The sequence below is a fragment of the Triturus cristatus genome, chromosome 9 (genome assembly GCF_964204655.1).
Source record: "Triturus cristatus chromosome 9, aTriCri1.1, whole genome shotgun sequence".
In the NCBI taxonomy this organism is placed as follows: domain Eukaryota; kingdom Metazoa; phylum Chordata; class Amphibia; order Caudata; family Salamandridae; genus Triturus; species Triturus cristatus.
Genome location: NC_140592.1, coordinates 169,200,148 through 169,223,983, shown reverse-complemented (window position 1 = coordinate 169,223,983; position 23,836 = coordinate 169,200,148). Strand labels below are relative to the sequence as shown.

At 43.2% G+C, this 23,836-nt stretch overlaps 1 protein-coding gene and 1 long non-coding RNA gene across 2 annotated transcripts in view; one reads left to right on the top strand and one right to left on the bottom strand.

Annotated features, from left to right (window-relative positions):
• Positions 1-640: 640 nt before the first annotated feature.
• The window catches only part of LOC146797586 (uncharacterized), a 76,125-nt gene continuing 52,929 nt past the window's right edge, over positions 641-23,836 (bottom strand). Inside the window, exons 2-3 of the long non-coding RNA XR_014968504.1 lie at positions 1,140-1,227; positions 641-809 (exon numbers count right to left, since the gene is read on the bottom strand). This is a non-coding gene — a long non-coding RNA (uncharacterized LOC146797586). The remainder of the gene's footprint in view (positions 810-1,139; positions 1,228-23,836) is intronic.
• DNAH12 (dynein axonemal heavy chain 12) overlaps positions 18,746-23,836 on the top strand; it is a 1,449,067-nt gene continuing 1,443,976 nt past the window's right edge. Inside the window, exon 1 of the mRNA XM_085624669.1 lies at positions 18,746-18,880. The gene's annotated coding sequence lies outside the window, so the exon portion shown is untranslated. The remainder of the gene's footprint in view (positions 18,881-23,836) is intronic.

The following is a 23,836-nucleotide window of genomic DNA, read 5'->3' as shown; positions in this document are numbered from 1 at the left end:
CGTGGAATTACCGATGCCTAGCTTTGATGCTGGATTGTACTGCTTTGTCTCCCTCAAGTGGCCAAAAGGTGCAAATGGCCAAGTGGTGAATCCAATTTGAAAAATTCAGCGATACTCGGTTTAAACAGGGTCAGCTGATTTGCAATCGGTAGGGTAATCTCGGGCAGAGTCGGTTTTAACCAAAAACCGGACAGCCTAATTATAAGTGAATAATGTCTATGTTTTGTTTTCCTAGAAACATGATTTTCTATTCTGCATGACACGTAATGGGTTAATAATGCTGTGGGGGTAAAATGTTGTTAAAATAATGAAAATGAGCATGAAGAGGAGAGTGGAACATTATTTTGTCCTTCAAGTCCTGAGTGGCTGCCAAAATCAGTATGAAAGAACAATACGACTAACAGAAGGAAGCTTCCTCTGCGGGGAGGTGCTCAGCAAGAAAGATATATAGGAAAGATTTTGCCAGTGAAGAGGAAGAAAATGATATAACATACAGATATCCCAGCACTCCAAAGTAATATTCTATTCCAACTTGTATATAACCATTATAAGCAAACTGTATTTCATTTTGTCAATGTATCACTGGCAACACACAAAGATGGATTTGTACAAAACATATTCTTTTTAATGTAAGGAATACATTTTATAAAAAACACAGTTATTCAAAGTAAGACCATAAAGACCCATTGTCTCTAAACAAACACAGTAATAATGGGACTGTTTATGAGCGATGTCCGTAGCTTTATGGTCTTGATCCACATGCGCAACAGCCGACAGGTGTTTCGTCACTCAAGGTGACTTTCTCAAGGCTGTAAGAACAATAATAGGATCTCATATATACTGTTCTCATTAATATATGTAAAACATGTCCCCATTTATCGGGTATTGGTTCCACCATGGAACTTTTAAAGTCTTTAGGTGCAGAAAGTATTTGTGTCAAGAACAAGAAGAAAGTGCTCCAAATTCAAAGGAAAAGAATTTTATATTCCCCATAAGGTGCCAAATTGTGCTAACCCTTTTAAATGAAAAGAGTGATCACAAAGAAAAAACAAAGACCCACTATCTCACCGTCCAACAAGTGCAAGGTGACTATAGATACTCACTAATCTCAAGTGCATAAACATTTTAGAATAACTGACCTTTTAAAACAATATTCCTTTCTGTGATTATATTGTTCCTATTCCTGAGTAAAAGTTTATCTTGCACGATCCCAATCCGACCGATAGTCTGTGAAAAAATAATCACAGCACCCAAAAGTTGTCTGTAAGTAAGGTTATATATCCATATTCTTAGTATTAAACATTTTCCATTGGATATGCTAAATAAATTCACTTCCTAGTTTTTAAACGATGTCCGGATGCCCATGTATTGGGATATCAGAAATTAACCTAAGATGGTGGTCACAAAATAGTGTCCCATATGACTCTATTGGACAAAGAAAAAGGAAGGAGTATAATTTGAACCACCCATCCGAGATATATACATATCATAACAGTCCTTTCACAAAGTCTTATCATACCTGTTTATATGCCCATTTTATTTCTTTTTTGTATCTGGCATACGTATAAAAAGCCCAGAGGACAGAATCCTAGATGTGTTAATGCTTTTTGTGAACTCTTCGTTCCGTGCGTCAAATCATAAAGGTATATGTAACCCTATAAGATTTAAAAGGTAATGGTCAAAAAGGTTATAAACATTTATACCTATTATGGCAATATCTGCTAGCCTCCCTCACTTTGAGATCCACTTACTTCGGGATAACTCGTATCAAACATCCATTTTTTGAGAATTTCTTGCAGGCTATGATAAGCCCCTAAAAAGATGTAAAAAATGATATAATATGAATTATGGTGAACGAAGAGTCCCCTACAGGTTAAGAGAAGACATGACAAAATGGTATAAAGTCCAAACAACAGGTTATTCATTGTATGCCTGTGTTGTTTCATAATTACTTTAGTCATTTGGCGAAACATTCTTAAATGGCCGCACCATATCTGAAAACTCCCGGTCAGCCAAAAAGCAAAAAAGGTACATATCAATTGTTCAAACGAAAATTTACGAAGAATTGATTGTCAGGAAATCAGTGTGGGCCATGTCCCACCGATCACCTCTTGTATATCTATATCGTATCATGTCCGTTTCTTTATTTCCTAAGAATTCATGAGAATTCCACTCAATTATAAGGGCCACCGTCGAACAAACAGAGGTACTAATAAATTGTTCTCTTGTTAATGGTAAAATAGGAAATTTAGAAAAATATTAGAACTACCCAATCTGATTATATATTGCCTTCTGAAGTGCGATCAGCTATACATTACTATCTTTTCGTGCTTTTTTGAGGAAGAAAATGATGATAGTTTAGAATTGTATTTCCTGGGATAAAGACGTAGGTCATAGAATAATTGAAAACAAAAGGACATTTAGAGAGGCTGTCATGCTGAAAGTGGTGTGACCATACACCCCCTTCCTTAACCAATCAAATGTGAAGAAAACCTGTAGTTTGGTACATGTGAGGGTTGGACATTTGGGTTTTAGGGTATAATTGAGGTGCCTAGTGGGAGGGGTTAGGTCATCTGACTAGGTTGCTTGGTGGGAGATTGTCGCTGTCGTCGGTTTGCTGTCCTGTTCCTGTTTACTGATTCCTGACTTAGTCCTTGCCTCTTCAATTCTTCTTGAGGGGCCCTGCTGCTCTCATGGCCAGAGGGTAGATTTCCTATTTCTATTGGGTTAGTATAGACAGTAATCCGAATTTGCATAATCATTTGCAAATGAATTTTGTTTCTGAATCTTTGTCTCTTCGCCTATCCACTCTTTCATGCATTTGTCATTGATATGAATTTGTCGTTCTCTCTTCTGATTTTGTTCTCCTTGTGATGATCTATGGTTCGTACTCTATGATTTATTGTAATGAGTATTTATTTCATATTATCTGGATAAACATTATACATTTTACAAATGTGTCTCTCTTTATTAGCAGTGACTTATTTATTGTGATTTGGTTTGTCAAAATAATCAACAATATAAAGATTACATTGCAAATTTTGGTATATTAGAGATAAAAATTTGTAGATTTGGAATCTGGTAAATTGGATGTAGTTGTTGGAATTACACTAACCCAGTGTGAAGGGACTATTGTTGGGTAATGGAAATTGGGCCTGATCTTTAGAAAATGATTAGTCCTGAAACGCTGGATCAATGGCACAGATTTTTGGGTGGTATGCTCTGAGGGCTGATGTGTAGTTGCTCTTGTCGGTGTCGTCCTGGTTTTGTCTACATCTGCCTTCTAATGGCACTTGGTGAGTTTGAGATCTTCTGTGTAACAGCTTGCTTGTGGTCTGGTTCTGTTGGCCTTGGTGGTCGATTAGGGCTTGGTGTCTGTGCAGGAGGTGATGAAGGCATTGAAATTTGAGATGGAACTGGGGAGTTTATCGTTGAAGTGTTGGCGGTTGGTGGTGTAGGAGCTTCGAGGTCCAGAATCTTCAGAGACCTTATTCAAATGCCAGTATGAGGGTTTGGCATTAGCATTTCTGTGGTGGTGAGGGATGGCTATGTTGAAATGGATGAGGGCGTGGTCACTTCTACTGTGATCTTTCTGAAGCAAGTAACTATGGGGTCCAGTAGGTGTTCAGCGGTGCCTTTCTCTTGGTGGGTAAGCCAAAGGTTTGTCAGGTCCTCCAGGAGGTTGCTGTGGTAAGGTTGGTGGGGTCCTCCAGCTGGTACTTTAGGTCGCTAAGGAGGAAGGCACTGGAGTCTAGTAACGGGGTGGTGGGAGGCAAAAAAGTCTGTGATTGTGCTTTTGAATTTGGCTCGGTGCGGGGGGGGTCGGTAGATTTTAAATCGTAGTTGTTTGCTATCCGACCTACCTCATCAATTCTCATACTATGATTGGATATCATCACAGGATAGTGGCCTGCTGGGGTCAGCAGATCACCATGCCTGTCATTGCATTTAAATAAAGTACACTTTTTAAAAATGCTGCCTGTGTTCTTTAAAGGAAACGTGCCTGGATTTATGGAAAAACATACTTTAAAAAAGTTTGCTTAAGAGTGGACTGTAGTCCCCTGTCACCCACTCGCAAACAAACATTTTTGTGCATTCACAAAAGAGAAGAGGTCCACGTGGACCTGTTCCTCTCTGTGAATGGATTACCATCCCAACTCAGGAGTTGGTAACATTTCAGTGTTATGCAACTGGATTTCAGTTGCAAAACACTGATACATTGCATTCCGAATCACTGTTTGGAAGGGACGCCCTACACACGTTCCTTCCAAATAGGGATTTGTAATGCATTTCTAAACCAATTTATCGATTCAGTAACCTAAATGGGTTTAACACATGTCAAAAAGCTATTTAACGGTCGAAAATCCTGTGATTTCGTGAATCGCAGGGTTTGTAACCACTAAGGACCCGATTACGACTTTGGCAGTGCGGTGCTGGGTCCGTCCTGCCGCTGCACCACCAAATCTGTGGTCAGATCGCCCGCCAGATTCGGAGTTTCCTCCTGTCTGGCGGGCATTTTTTTGGGCGTTCCCACGGCAATAGCTATAGAAACGGGCACTGCAACGGGAATGGCAAAAACAGTTCCTGCACAGCATGGAAGGAAAAGTCCATGCTGTGCAGGAACTGGTGTGTATACACACAGGAGGGCACATGTTGTGCCCCCTTGTCTACATCCACAAGGTGCAGAGGTACAAGGAGGCCCTGTAGGACTCCCTTTGTTTCCTCTCCGCCAGGGCTTTCATGGAGGAGGAACTGCAATGAAAACCCTGGCGTAAAGGAAACTCATAATATGCTTGGCGGGACCGCAATGGTCCCACCAAGCATATTGATGCCTCTACACAACTGTAACACCACCAGGGAATGGCGGTTCCCTAGCGGATGCGGCAGGGCTGTAGCGGTCCCATCACCCATCTTGTAATAGGGCTGTGGGCTTAAATGATTTCACACATTTGGCCCTAGACAATATCCAGGCAATATTTAAAACAAATCAGGCAATCAAAGGCTGGGTGGAGGCTCCATAGTCAAAGCTACGTGTTATTAATTGCACAAGTTTGTATTGGAGGTGAATCTCTTGTAAGCAAACAATGTTGGGATTTTTATAGGAGTGTTTGCCAGAACTTATGTTTCATTGAGGAATTTAATTTCCTAATATTTCCAAAACAAGAAACACACAATTTTAGGTCGGTATGTTGGTCTCTCCATATGTATTCACTTTTCCTGTTTCTCCCAGAGCACTCTTCTATATGACCATCTTAACATGTGTGCCAAACGGGTATTAGGTCTCGGGTCAGTCCTTCCCCTCCCCAACCTCAGTACTCAACACAAACCCTCAGGGCTTTCATAAACCAGCCTTTAATAGACATCTTTGAGTGGGGAATAGAAAACCCCAGGTGTATAGGTGTTCCAAACCCATTAACAATGTTTTCCCTACTTCACCCCCATTGGCAATATTATTTAAATCGCCTCTTTAGTGTTCCTTTCTGGTATATTAGAGCTGGGGAGTATTTTCTCACCCTCATTTTATGTGGCTTTCCCAAGAGGATCCTAGCTGAATTTAAAAGCATCACCAGTTTAAACTGTTCAATGTGCCATCTCCTGTCTTTGTTATTTCTGCTTCTTTCCCATTATCCCCTAATAGTAGTTTTTGATCGTGGTTCTTCTTGGCTGTGAGTAGTTGCAACTTCTTCAGAGACCTCCAGGATAAATTGACCTTCTTCTGCGTGTTTGGTAATGCATGATTTATTATTGATCTGGAAGAACAAAGCGAATTCCCAACTATGTATTATTTGCCTCTTTGTAAGTTCCCTCATGACTTCCTTGGGTGCTTTCCTCTAGTTAAGCATTTTTTGTGATAGACCATGGAATAATTGAATATCATTGCCTCGGAAGTCAACAGCATCAGATTATCTTGCTTTCCCTAGAATCCGGTCTACAAATGCCAATGATGACAATTTTGTGAGTATGTTTCTTGGATGTGCTCTTGTTGACGAGCTTGTGGTACCTACTCTATGTGCTCAAACTATTTTTACTTTGAAATCTTCTCTCTTGTAACATGTCAAAAAAGTGTGAATCACTAAAAGCCTCGATACTATTTCTCTTAGTCAACACTTTTGCATTTCTAATTTGTATATTATTGCTACTGGATTGATCTTCCAGACAATCACGTGTTTCTTTGAGTTCTTTTTATTCAGCAGTCTTTCTGACAACCAAGACACTAGTTTTTATCAAGGAGGGAGGCCATGGTTGACACTTTGTATTCATTAACAGTTAACTTTTTCTCCAATCGTCTGTATGTCTTTGTATAATTCATTGCCACTGTCATTTCTGTATTAGCTGTTTAATTGGTCTGTAAATGTTGTGCTTAGCTTATCTTGCAAAAGACACACAGTTGATGGACGGAATGCAGAACAAATCAAAACATTCACCCCAGTCAAGAGATCTGGGTTAAATCCATCGTTCTTTTGATCACCCTGCCACCCCAGTTTAGGCCTGGCCATATGCAAATCAGTCTTGACCCTGTGCTTCATGGGAACAGTCCAGCCGGAACTGCCAAGCCATGACCTTCCTGGACCAGAAACAAGCCTCCTAGGACCGGTTTCGGGGTTTCACCCCTCATCAGCCAGGATAGCTTGAATCCAGTGGCACAGTGAGCCGGAGACCCACGTCTGGGCATGCCCGGCGCACTTAGGGCGAGAAAGCAAAAGACACACAATTGATGGGCGGAAGGCAAGGCCAATAGGTCTCTCCTATGAGACATCTATTGGCTTTGTCAATTTAATTTTTAGCTTTAGGTTACAGCAGCACTGGCTTCAGATCTCAAACCTTTCCTAACAGAAATGTTTGGGTAGGCCCAAAATCAAAAGTGATACAGCATTTTGGAAAATTTGGAGCTTGTTTGATGAGTACTGGTTGGTATTCAGGTACAGGGCGTTACAGTAGTTTAAGCGTGAGGTAAGTACAATGAACACTAACACCCTAAGATCTTTTGGGAGAAAAGGTAACATTTTCTTCTGGATCTAAATTATCCAGCAGCAAGAGCTCACTGTTCTGTTAACCTGGGTGTCAATAGTCAAGGTGTTATCAAAAATCACACCATGGGTTTTAGCAGCAGTCGCCGCAACAGGAAGAGTACCACAAGTTTCTGATCACCGCTGGTTGGTCCAAAGAGAACAATCCATTCCAAATGCCACATACTCAGTTTTCTCCCTGTTCATTTTAATCCAGTCCTCTCTCATCCACCTACTGATCTCCCCCATACGAGCCCAAAACCTGTCAGCCACCTCTTCCCAGTCATTGGAGATGGAAACGATGATCAGGATGTCATCTGCATAGGACGACACCTGACATCGGCGGACTGGGCAGGCTGTTAGGTCTCCAGGATATGGTTGGAGGGCGATAACTTCCTCTCCCCACTCTACTGCTACCTGCCGAAGAAGCCTTACTCCACCTCGGGGAGGGTTTGAAATAGAGCACACGCATAATACGTGTCTCAAAACCATACCGGGTTTACACAACCTCAACGTAAGGTTTTGTAGCAATATAGGGTGTCTTTCCCTGATTTTACCATTCCCCTCACTATTATTTAAGGTCCTGATGAAGCGCTCTGGGATCCATTAGGGACCCATTAATAGTGCGAAACATGTCGAACACTCTTCACTTTTAATCACCACAAGCACACTGCCATACGGGTTGAGAGTAGAGGGATTATATCTGTTTTATCCCCTCTCAATTAGCATAAAGTGCATCTCCATCCCCGTTTTGTTTTTAACCTAACCCAGAGGACTCACCAATAAACCTATCAGGGTACCAACGGGTTAATTTAACAACACTCACTATCACCACTTGGCCCACACACCCTCACGCACAACTGTGGCTACTCCTAAAAAGATCTCTGACAGAGAGCCCTCTTGTAGGGCCCATGAGGGACTACAGCACCACCCCCACGAGGAGCAGTGCCCAATGATGATGCTCTACACCTGAAAAGGTGTGTGAGGGCACAACACAAACAGGAGTACCACTCCCAATTCCCACACACGCATTCCTGATTTAGAGACACCTAACCCCCCCTTTTTCTCTGCAACCATAACAGGCTGCTGTCCCTTTATCTCCCTTTAGGAACTGGTACCATTTATAGTATTATCCAAAAGAAATCACCAGCTTTGCCAGAGGGGCAACATACAAACTAAATGGGGTAGGGCTAAGGGAGGACCCTTAAGGGACACCACAGGGTAGCTGAAACGGTTTGGTTCTGAAGTCTCCACAGCTGATGGTAAGCGTCCTATCCTGCAAGAAGGAATCCAGCAGGTTAAGTGCTGCATCCTTCAGCCGAGCCTGGTGCAGCCTATGCAGCAACAAGATGGAGAAATGGTGTCAAAGGCTGTGGACAGGTCTAGCAGTACCAGGATATCCGCACCTCCCTATTCAACCTGCCTGCGAATGGAATCGACAGTCATTATAAGCGCCGATTTGATGCTGTGATTCCATATGAACCTGTTTTGAGAGGGGTCCAGGAGATCTTGATCCAGGAGATACTGGGCTAGTTCCTGGTTAATATGCTTCTCCATGATTTTAGCTGGAGATGGCAGCAAGGAAATTGGGCGTAGTTTTTTTTTTAGAACGTTTATATCACCATCTGGCTTTTTCCTCAGTGGGATCCCCACTGCCTCCGTCCAGGCCTTGGGGTACATCCTGGATTCCAAAACCTGGGAAAAAAACTTCTCAAGGGCCTCTGCAACTGCAGGGCTCTGGGTGGGCATTGATCAACCTGTGAGCCTGAGGGGATACCGCTTAACAGAGTATTAATTAAACACAGGCAACGGGGAGAACTTGGCTAAACAACTGGGGTTCGGCAGTTCAGTAGAAGCACCTTCCCATCCGGAAATTGTGGGCCTCCCCTTGCCTTCTAACATCCCTTAATCACATAAGTACAGGAAAATCTGCAAAGATCTTCCTGATCTTATCTTTGAAGAACTCTGCCACCCTGTTGCAGAACACTTGCCAATGTTTTCCTGTCTGGTGTATAGGAAGAGACAAAAGGGAATGCATAAGGGAATGCACCGTATTAAAAAGTTATTTCAGAATGTTGATTGCGTACCTAATCCTTTGTGTGAAAAAAGAGCCACTTGTCTTATGTTTTACATTGTTACACAGTTGTCCTGTCCACAACCAAAAGTAAACTCAGTCGCGGCCCATGCAGGTAAGAGCGGTGGGGCCGGGTTGGCAGGGGAGGGGAGATTCGACAGACGACCACAAGGAAAAATTAAATAAATAACACATTTTCCCTCGTCGTCTGTCGAAATCCCCATCCCACACGGCCCCACCGCTCTTACCTGCACGGGCCGTGGCTGACTAAACTCTACCCTTACATTCTTTGTGTTCTTTCTCACTCGCACTCTTTACTTTTCTCTCCATGAGTTCCTCCCTCAGTTAGGGCAAGCGGATGAGATCAACATAACGATAGAGCGCCTTGCCTTGTCCTAACTTAGTAAATTTTTCTGGAATGACCTCTTGCATTAACTTGATTTATAGTGTAATACTAACATTTTCTATAAAGGTTTTTGTCAGCTTGTGTTAAGGTGCGATATTAACTATATCTTCTCACTAAGCTCCTCAACCAATTCAACTCAAAGCGCTGTTCTTTGGTGATAAACAGGAGAATGATACATATATCATGCGTTCAGCAGCTTCCACGTTGTCACATAGAGACGGACCACTCAGTAGGTACGATTTATATTTATTGTTTTGCACAGCATGTAATCAAAAAACCTGGGTTTAGTCCCGGCTTCCCTTTTTGATCCAATTGCATGATCCTAGGCAAATGCTTTAATTCACTTTGCCTCCTTTTCCTTTATCTTCCCATATGATATATATAGATTATAATGTTGCATCATCTGCAATAAGAGAATATTAGTTGATACATCGATGCACATTTCATCGTTGCTTTTTCAATTGCGATTTATATCATGTATACTATTACATTGAAATGTAATACAGTCCTATGCATTTCACCTTTATCATGCATACATTTTCATCAAAGTACTATATTTGCTTGGGTTTAAAAAAAAATAATATTAGTTTTTTCCCAAAGATATATGATTCAGTCACATATCCCAAACACATTTCTCACTGATCCCGAACACAATTTTGAACAATAAAAGGACTACTCTTAAAAAACATATATCATGTTGTAACCACCATTTTGTGGTCATTCACGAGGATACCTCTGTCCTAAACAGGTTTGTATTTTTTTTTAACTCCATGCCATTACATCGCGAGTCATTACATTGCAGTCATTACATCAGGAATACTTTTACATCACGGTACTTTACATTTGAACTACTTTACTTTGTATGTAAGCTAGTAAGTATATTCACGCTAAAATAAATGCACTAATATGCCACTGGTGTATGGCCCACTGTCTGACAAGCATGCCTCCACTTACACTAAAATTTTGCCTGTACATTTGAAAAAAACAATAGCCCTCACACACCTATTGCCAATGCTGAGACAAACTTTATCACCAATCAAGCAGTCGTCGAGGACTAACAATCGACTATGAGAAACCCATAGCTGATTTAAGATGTTGGTGGGACTGCGACGGAGTGGGCTTTTTTGGCGGTCTGCCCGCCCAATTCAGATGCTGCAGTGCAATGGACAAGAAGACCGATGCAGTCCCGCCAACTCCACCAGGACTTAGCTCCCTGCCCCTTCGGCGAGATGGACTGTAGGAGACTGCTGCAGGACTCCAGCCAGGATTACCGCCATCAGTATTTGGTTCTGGCTTGTTTCTGAGGGAATTCCAACGGGAACTGCTCCTACTGCGAGTCAGCGGAAATGGACAAAAACGGGTGAATACACACCTTTTTTTTGGAGTTCAAGATGCAGTTTCTTCCTCTTTTCCTTTGCCCAGGTCCACCTGTCCTGCTGCACCTTGACCGCGACTGACCGGCACCCCTTTTGACAGACTGGAAGGTAAGTGTTGGTGGTGTGTGCAGGCATACATTACTTTGTATGTGTATGTTGGTGGGGTGCAGTGCAGAATGTACACATAATGCACATAACACATATCGCACAGACATATGTATACTTACACAACATATATGTAATTTACGTAAAAACTAAATGTGACATATCTGTCTCCCCACTTCCAGGGTCACCCCCCATCAGTACTCTGTTGACAGGACACCACCAGGCCATATCTGCTTGGCAGGATCCCAGCACAGAACACCACCGCCAAGGCGGTCGTCTGTCTGTCGCGTATACATCTAGATAGGGCGGGTGGATCGTCTGCAGCTCAACGGTGTTTCAGAGACCGCTGCTGCGACGGGCCGGCATTCGGACCGCCAAGATCTAAATCATATTCACAAAAAACAAGAGCCACCCATACGTCCTTGCGAACTGAGTGTTGCTAATGAGCAAAAACAGTGTTCACAAGGAACTTATTTACGTACTTATTAAAATTTCTGCAAGAAGTAGTATAATTTGCATGAATCAATCAAAGACCAAAGAACATATAGAATAAGACCTTAATTAAATTAGGTCAATCAGTATTGTAGTGATTAATGCATCTAGATAAGGCCCACAGGACAAATTTCAGAGCTGTACTCACTTCAGCCGAAATGAATATACTTTATTTTAAATTTTGAACATTCAAAATTCAAAAGATCACAGTAGATACACGATAGTGCCTATATTAATCCTCTTGGACTTCACGGAAATACCTAGGACCTATTTAGGAGTAACTCCACAATATAGGCACTATCATGTGCCCATTGGTAGCTAATTACCTACTGACTAGGCCCACACTCTGTACTCCCTTTTGCTTAAACCTAAAACTATGTCCTTCATTTAGGCCCCAGAATTCCTGTCCTGAAGAGACCTCATATCACGAGAGGGTCGAAACGTCATAGGCTAATAGAAAGATAGAGCGTAAGAATAACAAAAATCTTATAGAAATTGATTGTACTATAGCTCCTCTACTTTTGAAATACCAGTAACCACTACCTCCCCCGTTTTCAGCACTCCATATATATCACTGTTTGGTTATGGTCACCTCACTGGGGTTCACAATGTCACGTTGAAGTGTATATAGTGTAAATACATAATTTCATATTTCTACTGTGACCTTTTGTATTTTGAATGTACTAAAAGTAAAATAAAGTATACTCATATCGGCTGCAGTGAGTACAGCTCTGATATTTCTCCTGTGGGCCTTACAAAGATCTAAATCAGGCCCTCAGTCTACCACTAGCATTTACTCACCCTCGATTGACCTCCTGACGCATTCTACTGGTGCTCAGAATCTGTCAAACTGGGCCTTTCTATGCAAAACCCCAGTTTGACACTTTCAACCTGCTATCAAATCGATCTATGTCATCCTGTGCTCACCAGAAGAGGACCTAAGTTGCCATTATCCAGCTCAAGTTATCCTTTCTTAATGTTGGAAAACTCTGAGCTGACCCTCACATTTTCTTTGTAGGCCCTCCTTATAGACCATCAGCTGGACCTCAAAGATGCCAGAACCTGCTACCAGAGCCCCTGAAACATGCATGAAGTTTTGTTTCTGGAGGTTTTGCACACTCCCTGTGTTGTGCTCTGTGATAGAAAGTAGACACTGGTAGCCATATAAGTTCTTAAGTACCTTTATTCCAGTTGTACAGCAAGATGGTAGGTTGGTACATCAGACAAGTAGTCCAGGTAATAGGTGAAGGTAAAGTAGGCTAGCCCAATAGTCAGCCCTTGGTCCTATGCCACAGCATACCCCACCAGGAGCAGCCTGCCTGCTGCTCAGCCCATCTGTAACTGTCATACCTCACTCAGTCAGACTCCCAACATTCCACGCATCACAGCATTCTCAACATTCTACTCCAAACACACACTGTGACTGAGCAGCAGGTGGACTGGTAAACTGCAAGATATGAAAGTACTATACAGGGCATAACACCCTGGCATGACACAGAACCAACAGTAGTGGGTGGCCTGGGGCACTCTACCACAGTTTGAGGCTCACTTGTTTGGTGCAATGGTAGATCTGAGCTTGTGGAGGGCAGATTCCTGTGGCTGCGATGGTCCCCGGAGCATCTTCAAGAGAGACAGAATTGCAGATTATGAAGAGGAGTTGGGGGAAGCACGGACCCCTGAGTGGTTGTAAGTGGATGATGCTGTGCAGGTCACCGGTTGTTAGGGTCTTCAACCCCAGTGGGTGATAACATATGCAAAGTTGGCACATTGATAAATTGTCCATGGGATTAGCCCTGTCCCAGCATTTGTCCTTAGCAAAAGTTCCAGCCACAGGTTACCCAGTGAGGGATCCATGCACACTTGAGTTCTGGATTCTCTTTAAGGGACACAGAAGAGTTAGACTCTCACACTGGCTGCCATGTTCTTGCTGACACCTCAAGACTTATATTTGCTAATGCCAAGGAAGTTTAGGAAAAACTCTTCATGGATCCCACTACGGAGAGAAGACATTGCCACATGTCTGTAGCTAGGAAGGGAGAATATTACAAAAATAAGCATTGGCAAAGACAACAGGTCTGACCCTAATGCGAATGCATACAAACTTCATTTATGCATGCCTGTGTTTCCTTGTTACCACATTAAAGCCAAACCTAGACTTTACCAATGCTTGTTTTAGTTTAAACAGCTGGATTATGTGCCCTTGTGTATGTGTGAGCGTCTATGTATATATGTGCATTTGACTTGCACACAATTCCCAACTAAAACCTTTAAAAAGGCCTTCTGCAGTGAAAAAAGCAAATTAAAAAGCGATTGCTTTCTGTTGACAATGCAATTCATGTGATAAAGAATATAATGGGTGATGATTCTGTGTACATTTTAGGTGTAAAATAGTCCCTCATGCAATGCAATGTAATGAATTCACTGTATAGGTGGTGGAATTATATACTAGGCAACCAACAGCAGAAGGTGAGAGAGAATGATTCCGCTAGGTGCAACTCAGGGTATATTCTAAAGAGCAGGCCTGTGAATATACAATATTATTTTCTGTACACGTTACCGCCAATACTGGAGAGGTGGGTTTCCCCAAGGAGTTATGCCAGGCATTTACACTAACACATCCAGACATTTGTATGGGGTGGTAAGAGATATGGGGTAGTGAAATCATTTTAGGAAACATTTAATTCTATCTTGATTGCTTTATTGCAATAGTGTCTTTTTTCAAAGAACACGAAAAGGTGATTAACTTGCCTAGATGCTGCAACTGAAACACACGTATGGTTGTAATCAACAGTCAACCCTCAATTTTAAAACTTATAACACAGTTAACTTAAAATAGAACACACAGATAGCACATTTTATTAAATCAACAAACAAGAACATGTATTTTTAAACGTGCTAACCAAACATGTTCCTATTAAAATGTTCCTACCTTGAGTGAGTTCAAAGACTTACGATAGAAGAACATGATTTCTAAATGCTGTTTATAAACTTACATGTGAGATACTGTTAACCAAATGTTGCTTTAAGTTGTGCTTAGCCAATAAAAAGCCTGCTTCGGAGTGATAATAAAAAACAAGAGGATCAGACATCGCATCTGCCTTGTCACGTGTTATTAGTGGATCCCTTACCTCATACTTATTAAATATAAATAACAACATTAAGAGTGTCTAGCTTCTCAATGCAATCTCTTCGTTCATTTATTTGTGCATCGTCATTGTCTGACTCATATACCGCTTTAAAGGGGTGTCCAATGTACGTCCAGGATGGCTGGATCAAGACAGGTGTTCACGGTATCAATATAGTATAGATTTATATACAATGGATTTTATTGGAACTCATTTGCATAGTCACTGATAAAGTCAGGCCCTCCTAGAACTATGTTGGAGGCCACTGCCCACAGGAATTGGGGTCGCTACAGAATTATGTTTTTTTTTTGAAGAGCTAGGATGTCTCTTTGTACCTTGCAAAATGTATTATTGCTAGTGGTCATTTTAAGAGTGCGTGTGCAACGTAGTGTTTGTGTGTATGTGAGCCCCTGTTTGGAGAGGGGCTTCTTAAATGGGCATATTCGCCTAGGACATGAAAGCTTTACGGCCAGCCCAGATAGCCGACACTAGGGCGGCATACCATGCATGATAGTGTTTTAACAGGCAGGTATTATCAGACACTGTACACCTGCACTTTAATTGAAATTACAGTAAAACTAACATGTCTCAGCTGTGGGTCATTTTTAGGTCTCGCGCCTAGCGTTGCAGTGCGCAGCACTGCTCGCTCAGCGAGAGACCTCTTGTAGGGGTTTCAAAAACGGACCTAGGAATCGCACACGCTCGTGCGTGTGCTTTTCCTTTTGGCCCATGCTATTGGCCTTTGTGTGCGTCTTTTTATCAAAGACAGCATGCAATTGGCCAAAGGCGGGCGCATTGCTCCACCCATGGCTTATTGGTGTCTATTACGCGCACCGCTGCCATGTGGTTTCAATTATTGTGCCCAGACACGAGCGCGATAATTGAAACCACATGGCTCGCTGTGGTGCGCGCGCACCACTCGCAGGCTCGCTCTTTTTTGGATTCATTTTACAGAGAAGCGAACAGCACCCCCGTGGACATGCCCAGGACAGAATGAAGAGCGGACAGCGGCATTGCGCGCTGAGGTACTCAGTCAGTGCTCTTTTGATCGTCGCCGCAGGTTGTTTTTAAATGGTTGAGCTGTGCCTGCAAGGTTCGAGCTCTGTGTGCCCCGCGAATGGGGTAATCATTAAAAGGAAAGGCCCCACCTTCTTCAGAACGTAAGTCAGAAGTTTGTGTTTGGCGTGGGTGCGCACTGCACTGTTCACGCAGCTCCCGTTCCGGGGTTAGCGCTGTGAAGCATCCCAAATCCCCACCCGCTGGCCTCATCGTGTGCCCCTGTGGGGGCAATAATGTAGTCACGTTTACCATGCTTCTTTTGTTAACCGCGTCATTTTGCGTACCTTTTCGTCGTCTATTTCAACATGACCTGTACAACAAACCAAGGCAACAGAGTTAAAAGGAAATATGGATCGCATTATGTGAAGCATGATGCTCTGGGCACTTTAGGGGATGTGATAATGCAGTAACTAAATCAAGAGCGCTGTTTGGGTGTGTGGTTGAAAACGCAACACATTGGAGTCCCACCAATTAGATATTTGCATCAAAGAAAGGCAAACATGGTCTCGCACCCTGGTCTGTAATTAAACAGACAGCAGTTGCAGGCAACACATCTCACCAATTAGATATTTGCATGAAAGAAAGGCAAACATGGTCTTGTACCCTGGTCTGTGTATTAAACAGACAGCAGTTGCGGCTGCAGCCTGTCTGGTTGCCCGTAACCAGTGTGATTTTGTATGTTGCTGCTCTGCCGCTAGAGAGTAGTCGCTAAATCACATTGATTGTGGCTGCATTTTCTCTGCTGGCCGCTATCCGGTGCATGCCTGTTGGTTGCTCGTCTGTACGCAGGAGGGGTTCTCAAAAGCATTTGTCATGACTACCTGTGTCCAGTGCGCGCAATGGGCTGCTCCACTGCTGATCCGGGTGGGGGTCGGGTCTCTAGAAACCCGCTCAATCAGGACAAGCATTTTTTCTTAATATCATGGTTGCTTGCCTCCTGCAGACAAATAAACTTTCCCTTTCACCATAAGTTATAAGGAATTGTAATTAGCTTTTATGATTATTTAAATAAACATTCACACGTCCAAGACCTTCCAGGGCAGGACGCCATCTGCTTACAGGAAAAAAGACGATTATGCAGCAGGCTGGCACCTCATAAAGGCAGGCAGGGCTGTGACCTAGTCAGTGACGCTAGTCCAGTTCCTCAGAAAGACTGTCAGGCTTAGGGCAGAGGCTTGACTTTGAAAGACTGGCAGGGCCTTGAAGAAGTAAGTCACAGCTCCGTGGCATTGAAAAGGGAGAAGGCTCTGGAAACTGAAGCCCAGTGAACACATGCCGTGGACAGCTTGCATTCAGTCCCAATGATTTAGCGTACTGCAGCACTGCTCGCATTTGGGCTAGGAGGGGTGGGCCTACCAAGGGAAGCCAAAACTACAAGTCCAATAATGCAGCGTGGTTCAGTTAAAGCCAGACTTGGTAAACCTCAAACATCACACTTACTGAATGCAAAATGCAGTTTGAAATTGGCAAATATTTTCAGAACTGTGGTGCTTAGGCAAATGAAACTTTTCTAGAATGCTTCCTTTGATGAATGTATATGGCACATTTTACTATTAAATGATACCAATTATATTAGTAGAAAATATCTGTGGCGTATGTTGGGTTACAACACCTCTCCAACACCCGCTTTAGTTGGCTTATCTTTTTTGCAGCGATACTAAAACACAAAGCAGGGGAAAGGGCACTAAAAAACTCTGGAAAGTGCAAATAGCCGTCAAGGGTTTGCATTCTTTGTTTAAGGATTCCGTCTGTGTGTAACGTAACTGGTGCTCATGTAAAGCCTCAAATACCTTTGCAGTGAAAAAAAAAATCGCAAACACCCATGCACTTTCAATGGTTGTGAGGAAAACTGTTAAATAACCTTGCGATAAAGCAGCACATCCAGTTTCACACTCAACCAGCATTAACAAAGAAACAGGAAAATAATTATAGGCTCCAGCCTCCCAAAAAAACCTCTTTCAGGCGCTCGTCAACTTTTCATGAAGGTTTAAGTTTCAATGTACACAGTGGTGTAATTCAATGTATGCCCCTTCCTCCACCTCGCAGAATGTGAAGAGCCCTTCTTAGTCTCCCATATCTCACAGATATTAGTTGTGCCTTTCCAACATTTTTTAGTGGGAGCAACATTTTTTTTTTTGTGAATATGTGCACATTGAAAGGCCGCCTTTCTTTGTAATTGTTTCATCATTTTCAAACTTGGTAACACAATCCACACAAATACACTCCACACTATACCACATAATTTCAATCAGCATAATTACACTAAACGGCACACACTTCCACACTACACAATTCTACTCTACACATTTCCATTCCAGACCACATAATTCAAATACAAACCCATAATTCAACACCACAATTGCACAACACACCTCATATATCTAATCCAAAACACAGAAATCCACATCAAGCCACAAAATACCATTCCACTTAATTACAGTCCAGAACACACAATCCCACTCCACATAATTCCAGTACACTCAATAACACAGAATTACTATCCACATGGTCCCACTGCACACCATGCCACATATTTTCACTACACAAACCCAATCCACACCACACAATTCCACAACTAACAATTACAATCCAACCCACATAGTTCTACTCCACACCACATACATCCACTCCACTCCAAACCAAAACATATGGGTAAAATACTTTATCATTTACAACACCAATAACTCTAACTCTCATAAATGCGACACCTATTGCATTGCAAATGGTTGTTTAAATGGGAGACTACTCTCATTACCACATACATTATTTACGTTGTTTTTATCCAAAATAATTTCGCCGTTTGTGTTCGTATTTTAAAAGTTTAGATATGAGACACGGATGCGTACTCCAGTGTAGATATGAGATACTGCTGCGGACCTCTTCTACATTGTCTTACCATCATGTTTGTTCCATATTATGATATTACGTCTTACAGCTTCCACGTGCCGTGCTATGAGCTGTTGCTAGAGACGTGAAACGCTCCCTCGTGCCCTCTCTCCAGCGAGTGATCGTTTGTACTGTGCGCGAGCACGGCAACGCGAGCTCGCGCCTCAGTGCGGAAGTTGTACCGTCTCCCAGGGCAACGGAGTTGTGCGTCCTGTAGAGACTGCCGGGGAGGACACTGCTCCTGTTCCACGGGCCAAGGCGACAGAGAGCCTGCCTTCACTCGAATGCCTCAGTGAGCGGATTCCAGTGCGAGGCAGCCCCCGCCCAGGGCGAGGACCCCCAACCTAGAGGTAAGCAGGGGGTCTGAACTCACAGAGGATGTGCTAAACACATTGTGTTATTCACAATGTCTGTTTCTATACAGTCAATTAGTGTGCAAGGGTTTAACTACACTACTCTGCGTTGTTATGTACCTCGATTCCAGGAGTCTTTTATTTCCCTGGTATAACTGCCGTGTGATGCGATTCCGATGTAACGTAGTCCTGGCATTTAAGTCACTTTTCACCAGGAGTCTGCATGAAAGATCGTTAGCATTAAATGAGAACTTATGAAGTCCCAGAAAGAAAAGTGCTGTTGGTTAGAACGTCAGCACTAGACATCAAGGAGCTGCTAATTTGGGAGCTATGTTACACGACTGCCACATAGCTGCCAAATTTCCCAGGCCCAGGTGTGATGAGTTCCCCAAAGCCAGGTGTTTTTTTCACTGAGTCTGGGAATTGTAGTCCTAGTTTTCTAATGGACTAAGCTACAAAAAAAGTCAAAGAATTCAAAGAAAATCCTGGACTGGAGCAGGTTGTCAAGCATGGACCTGGAAACCTGGCAGGGTTGCTGCCAGTGGCTGCTAATGTATCACGTTCACCAGGGTTACTTTGTACCATTTTCCGAGGCGTTCCAATGATACAGTGAAACCTTTAATGTCTGATGCCGTCACAGGGGTTGATGATTCTGCACTCGAGTCTCTAGGGCTGGTCTGAGCTCTATTCATATGGACTGGTCCGTATTGCGTGCATATGGCCTGGTCTGCTACTTGATGCATCCCATTGATAGGGACATGCTTCGCAGTTCGCACTTATATACAGGCGTTTATCTGTACTCCCTTTAACGCAGCAACATGAATATTATCTATTTTATCATGTATTAATTTTGTTATTTTACTAGTGTTGATATTTTATAATGTGTATATTTTGTGATTTTAAAAAATCAAACAAGAAAAGTTTTCATTCTTTCACTCTTTCATTCACTTCCGTAACTTGAGGTCAGATAGAGTTTTGTTTTGTAAACCTTTACTGGTAATTCAAATGTCTTAGTGTATGTCTCCCACTTTAATTTGGTCGATGATTTTTTTCGACTTCTGCGGGGCAGGGCTTTAGAACTTTAGACCATCTCCACTTTTGTTTGCATACTAGTTGAAGTGATGTCACTCCAACATGAAACGTGTTTCTCAGTCTCCTTCTATCTTAAGGTCCTGGCATGGTCAGATCGCTGTCTCAGCCAAGTAGTCCGCGATAAGTCTCTTTTGGGGGATGGCTCATATAAACCAATGCAAATACATTTCTGAATTCGTTTTTTTTGTTTAGCATTTTATCCATTATTTACCACCTTTTTTATTGCATTTTTCATGAAACCTGCTTAACGAGCTGGATCAAAACTGGACACAGTGAAATATGCTGCATTTGTCCCAGTGCCAGTGGCGTAACGAAACTTGAGGGGGCCCCCCTGCAAAGCACAATGTGGGGGCGCCCCCCTCCAGCGGCCCGGCCCACCACCTACCACTTTGCCCCACCGACAAAAATAAGCAGTCACCTAAAGCCGTATAATCAGCACTTATCTGTGCATACTTCGAACAACATATATAAATAGAATGCACTTTAATTGTGTTCTAGGGCTGCCTGAATTATGAGATCCATGACTAATAATTAAAGGGAACAAAGATAGAAAAGTCACATTGCAAATGAATACATACTTTTTTATTTATAACCCTATTTAGTGCCAAGACGTGGTCTTTCCAGGCTCTTTAAACACATGGCTGGCATTTTTTGTTTGGCAACCCTACTTTATATTCCTTTTCATGAAATGCATTCTCACACTACAGCAGTAAATGTACATTTCAAATGCAAGGAACAGGCAGAGTGGGGGCCCAGGGGGTACTGGAACCAGAAAAAAACGAAGCCTGTGTAACCAGTTTACAAAAGGTATGTAAATACGCAAATGGTCGCTGGACTCGAGGCAGTTACCTTCAATAACCCTTGTTTCTGGGCCTCAAAGCTCAGGTCACCTGCACCACCAGCATGCGGCATGCACCATTTAATTTATGAAGTAGGACTGTTATGAGGCAACTCACTGGTGCAACCAACGCCAGCGAGAGAGTGTAGTGCTGCTTGTATGTGCTGCAACACTGATGGGGCCCCTGGAGGCTGGAAAACGGGGACTGCTGGTGGCATAGCTGCCAAGGTTTCAGATTGCCATGTGTGACATTTTCATGATTTCAGTGTAATTATGAGTGACATTTCAATGACTATGAGTGACACTTTCTTGCGAGCAAAATTAAGGAATGAAGATGATCAACACATACAAATATCAGAAATAACACCACAAAGATCATTCCGGTAGAAAGACTTCAGTCTTTTGAATAAACATTGGAATAAACTACTACAGCAACTATATCTCGGAGTGCGAGCTTTCCTCTGTGTGTGACCACGACGCAGGGCTGTTTGCATTTTTATAGTGGGATATGCTCCCACTGCTGTGCACCAACCATGACAGGTGGATGCGATCGGAAGACTGTAGTCCTTTCATATGTACATATTTATAGCTTTTCTTTCATGCATCCATCAATCATTATATCCATGGATCAATCCACACATTATTTAAAATATTCAGCCTTCACTCTTCCCAATCTATCTATTCTTCACCCTTCAATTCATTCACCCTTTCACCTATTGATTTTTCACTCTTCCATCCATCCTTTCAACATTCCCTCTACCAATTCTTTCACTACTCTATTCATTAATTCTTTCATCATTCCTTTCACCCTTCCATCCTGCCTTTTCTCCCTTATTTCGTTTCATGTTTATTTCCTTCCAGTCTTTCTTTCGGTCTTTCCTTTATATACCCATCTGCTATTTCACATCCTTAATTTTTCTTTCGCTCATAATCACTTTTTCTATTTGTCCCTTTATCAAGGTGTTTCCCCTAATTTCTCTTTCTCTATTTCCTTGCTCCATGTCAGCCTACCACCTACACCCCTCTCTCATGATATTGCCTAACAGTATTATTCATGAGCACCTAGTATGCAGGGCTGAGAGAAGAGGCCCAGAAACACAGGAGTAGATTGTTAGTCAGAGGGGATGTAGGGCGGGGCAGGAATGCTAGCACAAAGGGCTTTTAGGGTTTGAAATAGTATAACATTTTCAGAATGACAGCCATAGTGAAATTCTAACTGGACCCCTAGTTTATAAGATTAACTAAAATGTACAAATCACTTTTATTTGCTAGTTAAATATAGGCTGGAAAACATATTGCAAGAAGCAAAGTTGTGCTAAGTTGCAGCAAGGGCATAATAGTTATCTGGTGACATACCAGTGTGTGAGTTATACATACAGGCATTTTTATGCATTACTTAAAGTATTTTACGCTATTACAAGTACGATTCCCAAACCCACCTTCATGCTAATCTGTAGCCCCCGCCCTGAAGACCGCGGAGACATCTGCGCGCATCATTTAATTAATGAAGAGGCCTGGCTCCACTGATTGAGGGGTTCCCTGGAGCGTGCCCACTCCTCCCCCGCAAAGCGGGGGCCTGTGTTATGCCCTGGGCCTACTGTATATTATTAGGTTCTACTTTTATTCCCACACACTGCAAAGAACTCGAACTGTTAGTGTGAAGCGTAGGACACAGTCTGCGCACCCCCCTTCGATTCTGGAGAGTTTCTCTTCCCCAGGAAAGTACAACAAAGGATTCTATAACTGGGCGGGCCACCTTACAGTTTGGCATGATGACTTTGCTTTACATGTCCAACACGGGTGACAGTCGAGATCTAGCCTAGGGCAGGTTTGAAACAAACGGCTTGTATTGTAAGAGTCGATAATCACTAACCCTGGGCGTAGTTTGCGTAGTAGCACTACGCGTAGCTACGCGAAGTGCACTTCGCACTACATGAGATACGCGTAGCGCTACGCGAACTGCGCTGTTCGGGAAGATTACACAGTGCCGGATGCTGTCCGCACTGTGCAATCATTGAAAACAGCATCTCGCACAGTGCGAGCTGTTTTCTGCCGCTCAAGTAGATTTTTACTTGAGAATCTCGCCGGGAGGTTTATTTTCCACGCTCGCGATCACCAACTTGATGTTGCCGATCGCGAACAAGGAAAAAGTCTTGTCGGGATGTTTTTTTGCTCGCTCGCGGTCGCCATCTTGACGTTTAGGACCGCGAGCGAGCATAAAATGCCAACTACGCTACGCATTTTTGCACTGTGCTATGTGCAATTCGCGTAGCGCCAAGTAGCACAAACTACGCGAGCATAGCGTAGTTGGCCGCCCAGGGTTATATAATCACACCAATTCAATTTTCCAGGACGAGTGACTTCGCCACAGGGGGCTGCGTGCGAGCGCCTAGAAGTCACAAACCTCATTTAACTACCAGAGTAGGCTTCAACGCGCTTGCAAGGTGGGACAGGGCTCGCCGATGCACGACCCCGCGCTGGTGCAGAGGATAACTGGTGCAGCATCTTTGCACTCACCACCACTGGGTCAGCTGCTGTGACCCGGCGGGGGCATCAGCACAGTGCCAGGCCTGGGAGTCCCGTCAATGCTGTCATGGCACTCTGTTCACGCGTGTGCCTGCACTGGAAAACAGGGAAGGCGCGGATTGGCATTGCAAACACCCAGTGAGGATACCTACTCTATTGCCCTGGCCTCTGCCCAATTAATTCCAGCTGAGAGGCGCATTGCCGTGAAAAAGAGGCCCTAGACTAGAGGCTGGAGTGTGAAAGTGCGAGAGCTTCACTGGGTGTCCCTTTGCTTGGTTTGTTTGCCAGCCCGCGTGTGAAATCACATTAACTGCCTTGTGCCAGCTGGACCCCCGGTATTACACGCCCGCCCGACTCCTCTGTGAAGTTTCTCAGCACCGGCCCCGTGCCCCCGCCGCAGCGAAGCATGTACTCACGAGGCGGTGACCACAGGCAGCCTGCTCATCACATGAACGCTGCCGCGTAGCACACCGAAGAAGCCAAGACCTTCTTGTGAC